Consider the following 4,745-nt stretch of genomic DNA (forward strand, 5'->3'; position numbering starts at 1 on the left):
GAGAGAGAGGGAGACACAGAATCTGAAGCAGGCTCCAGGCTCTGAGCTGGCAGTCAGCACAGAGCCCGACGCGGGGCTCGAACCCATGAACCGCGAGATCATGACCTAAGCGAAAGTCGAACGCTTAACCGACTAAGCCACCCAAGCGCCCCGAGTTATTTATTTTTAATGGAAATAAGAAACGTGGGAGAAAAAAGGAAGAGATAAAAGGGAACTAGATGATGTACTTGTAATAATCTTTTGTCTGTCATTCAGGTAAAAATTGTGTTTGATTTAACCAGTCTTAATGCTAAAAGTATTTTACTTTGTTTCATTGATCTATTGATATACAAAAGCATATATACTTATATTATTTGCTACTTAAACTGTGATCAGCAGAATAAAATCATCAGTATCACCATGGAGTTTGAAATGAAGAATCTTGATGCCCCCCACACCCCTGCCCCTCATGTGCTGAATCAACATTTTCATAGGATCCAGGTGGTTTATAGACACATGAAAATTTGAGAGACACTTTCTAGGGTGCTAAGAAAGTTCTGTAATTTAAGAAATATACAATTTAACTCTAAAACAAACTCTATGGTTACTTATACCATTATTCTTGTAGGTGGATTAAATTATACTTATGACACCAAACAAAATTATATTAATGCCATATTATTAGAACTAGTTATCAATATAAAATTACAATTATTTCAATGATACTAATTAAACATACTTTTTGTAACCAGTTATAGTCTTGGTATGTTTCCCTGGCTTTAACTTATTCATATATTTACTTATAATATAATGTAATATAACATAAGTCATATACAGAAAAATAAGTATAGCTGGTATATAATTAAAGAATTGATAGTAGAGGAAATTTAACATATTTGTTCATACAAGAAGTAAAAGATATGTGGTTCTTGCCTTAGGGCTTTTTTCATCAAGTTACTCTGACTCATTTGCCCTTGATGTCCGTACCCATGTTGACCACAGGAATAAGTCAAGCTTCATTCCGGCAAGGTGAATGATTTATAGTTTTCATCCTGAAATTTAATACCCAAAAGTGATTACATTGTCACAATAAACCATTCTCAGACCATCCTGTCATCGAGTGCCATATACCAATTGTTTATTTTACAACAAAAACCATTTAAAGTTTTGACTCAACTAATAACAGTTCTCTGAAACAGTGAATCTAGAAAGAACTATCCTCAGTCTTTATAGTGGAAACTATTAAGATTCAAGAGAATGCCCTTATTTTAAAGCACCTTTTCTACCCTAGATGCCATATAGCTGTTATTATTTCAGTGACTGGAATGCAAATGGACAGAATGCTAAGTCCCATTCTCTCATCCTCCATCCTCAGTAGAAAAGAGTAAATCGTCACAGATGAAATGTTAGAGGCAATCAGTGCTCCATCCCTCCCCCATAAGAGTATAATTCATCCAGGAACATTCTCTCCATCTAAACGTTCACAGAAAAATATGAGTTGTTTTGACATTGTGAAAATCAAAGAGTGAACTTTGAAAACACAAACTTTATTCTTCTATAAAAATTTTCCAGCAAATACACTTCAGAAAGCACACAGTTCCCTATTATGTTCAGGAAGGTATTCTTTTTAACAATAAAATGGTCACTAATATCTATCTCAACTGCTTTCTTACTCTAGATTTTTTATCAATTTCAGCTTATAGTATAAGCAATAAACTTAAGCACAGTTGATCAAAATTTAAATATTCTAAACAATTTCAACTAAGTTCTCAAAAAACATGTTCTTAACATTTTTTGAATTAACAGGGTTTGAAAAGAAAATTAACAATTACTACAAACAGCAATTAACTGTATTAATTTCGCGGAGCTTGGGCACCTAGGTGGCTCATTTGGTTAAACATCGGACTTCTGCTCAGGTCATGATCTTACAGCTCATGACTTCAAACTCCACATGGTGTTCTCTGCTGTCAGCATGGAGCTTGCTTCATATCCTCTGTTCCCCTTTCTCTCTGTCCCTCCCCAGCTCACATGCTGTCTCTCTAAAAAATAAACATTAAAAAATGGGGGGTGTGGTTCAATAAATGAATGAGGACAATCACATCTGCAGCATTACAAAAATCTGTACGATAGAAGGAAATTTAGCAGAAAATGTGATGTACACATAAAGAGCATAAGATTGTGTGTGTGTGAGTGCACGCACACCCACACCCACACACACTTTGCCTTACAACCCACTGGTATCTATTCTGTATATTCTTTCTCCCCCTTAAACTTACCGTTTAGGAACTTCTGTTTATTTGTCTTGATTTTCCTTCACTACTATTTACACTTTATATATATATACTTAGTTTATCTTTTCATTTTATAATCTCTTGCAGATGGTTACTGATAGAATTTATAAATGAATTATAAATGTAATAGACCTAAAACCTCAGAAAAATAACTACAAAATAATATGAAGTACCCTTATGCATTATGGACCTACAATACAATAAGCTTCATAAATTATTTTTATCTCATTTACTTTATAATATATGCACTATCCCATTTTGTCAACTTTCTTATACATCTATATAATTATTAAATATATCTATGTATGCATACCCATGTAAGATGCCTCACCACCCTTCAGTTATAAAGTATAATTACTTTTATTAATGAAACTGTATGTAATTATATGGAAGTACCAATTGTATTTATCACTTGGAAGGAAGGTGCAACATAATTAAAGAAACAGTTACGTGATAAATATGAAGCTTTTAGAGGAAGTAAAACAAATACTGTGATTTAAACTGTGCTCAAAGCCAAATATACTATGGACTTGTATTTATTTTTTTGTAATTTCCTTTTCATCTGTTTAAACAGACATACGTTATTTGTTATCTTAATGGCATCGTTGGGACACTGTGAATCACTCCATTCTTATTACACATATATTCACTTAGTGTTTTTTTCTGACTCTTAGAGAAATTGATGGGGATGATTCACAACTGAATAACAGCATTTTTGTGGACATAATAGAGTAAAGAGAGGTCAAGACTGTTTAGTAAACAAGAGAAAAACCTTTGTGTGGCATCAAATGCTGAAATGATAGATAAGTTACCGAAAAAATAAGGTCATATTTTTATATGTACATTAGTGAATCACATCATTGTATTAATAAATATAACTAACCTATATATTAGAAATAAATGTGTTTTAGAACAATTTTGGATTTACAGAATTACTGAAAATATAGTACAGAGAGTTCCTGTATATCCCATGCTTATTTCTTCTTGGCTGATGTAGTGTTGGCCACGTTCCTCCCTATTTAAATTACTCAATTCTGTTTCCATAAAGTACTTCTTGTACGGAAATCACAATATGCAGCACATCCTTAAGGAACTAAGGAGTTCTGCTTTAAGCCAGAAGGACAGAGTATTTACACTCAGTACTTGGCATTTGCCTGCACAGAAGTTGTGTCTAATTTCTTCCTTGTATTTATTTATTCCATGATTTATTTATCTTAGTATAGACTCATGTTAAACTATTTTAAAAGCCCCATTCTGATAATTCCAATATCTCTACCATCTCTGTTTCTGATGCTTTTGCTAGCTCTCCAAATTGTGTTTTTTACCTTTTGGTATGCCTTGTAACTTTTTCTCCATAGCTGGACATCACATATTAGGTAAAAGGAACAGCCCTAAGTAGGCCATAGTAAGTTTGATGGTGAGGTGTGCAGGGAAGGGAAGCATTGTACAGTCCTATGATTGGGTCTCTGCCTTGCCTATGCCTCTGGACTGTGAACTTCACAAATCTTTCTCAATCTTTTTTTCCTGGTGCCTCCCACCACAGAGGGTCAGATGTGGCCAGAGCAGGCTAGAGTTGGGTATTTCCCTTTCCTTCCTCTAGGTCAGTTAGCCTCTGGTTAACTAGTTGCCCCCCGAGGGAAGGCTTCTTAAGAACAGGGTACTCTGGGATGTTTCAGAATGAATCCTTTTCCCCTGTGCAGGAGCAGGAAGGGGATTTTCCTCTGAGATTTATTGTGGGAACCTATTTGGCCTTCTGGAAGGAATTCTCGCATTATTGTTAGACCACCATCCCTCTCCCCCACCTCCTCACACCATGACTGGGTCCCCCGGAGTTTTTAGCTCTCCAACTTGTCTGCACTGAGCTTCCTGTAGTTCATATTTATAGTTCAGTTTTTTTATCCTCCAATACTGGTTCCCGTGGCAGTTTTCCCATTGTGAGTATCTGCTCTGATAAACCATGTTTTTCTCTTCAATCTTGGGGACAGAGTTTTGCCCTGTGTCTTCTTCTCTCTTATTTATTTAAGAAATTTTTGGGCTTTCATTCTGTTCAGCTTTTAACTTGTTGTTAGGATGGAGTGATAACTTCCAAGCTCCTTATCTGCAGACCCAGAAATAGGTCTCTTTAATTATTTTATACATTGGCCTATAATCCAATACAACTGTATTTATGTAGTTCTAAGTTTATCAACTTTGGCTCTTTGAAATTCTTCCAGTTGGTTCTTGGGTCCCTTTGACATACTCTACCACTGTGAGTTTTGGTTTTTAAAACTTTTCCTGCTTTCAGGTACTACAAAACACTTCCTAGATCAATTTGTATATTTCCTGCCCAAAATCTAGATTCAGGAGGTGTTCCAAGGATCTCTGGTTCTTTTTTTTTTTTTTTTTAAATAATGGTATTAAAAACCAAAATCTGAGGCTAGCTGTGATCATCCACAGGATGCCATGTATATGCATCTATATGTATCTCTATATGGA

The 4,745-nt window shown here is 35.0% G+C and overlaps 1 pseudogene; it reads right to left on the reverse strand.

Annotated features, from left to right (window-relative positions):
• LOC144225299 (protein downstream neighbor of Son-like) overlaps positions 1-4,229 on the reverse strand; it is a 40,458-nt pseudogene extending 36,229 nt beyond the window's left edge.
• Positions 4,230-4,745: the final 516 nt, after the last annotated feature.

The sequence above is a fragment of the Crocuta crocuta genome, unplaced genomic scaffold, assembly GCF_008692635.1.
Source record: "Crocuta crocuta isolate KB4526 unplaced genomic scaffold, BGI_CrCroc_1.0 scaffold378, whole genome shotgun sequence".
Taxonomy (NCBI): domain Eukaryota; kingdom Metazoa; phylum Chordata; class Mammalia; order Carnivora; family Hyaenidae; genus Crocuta; species Crocuta crocuta.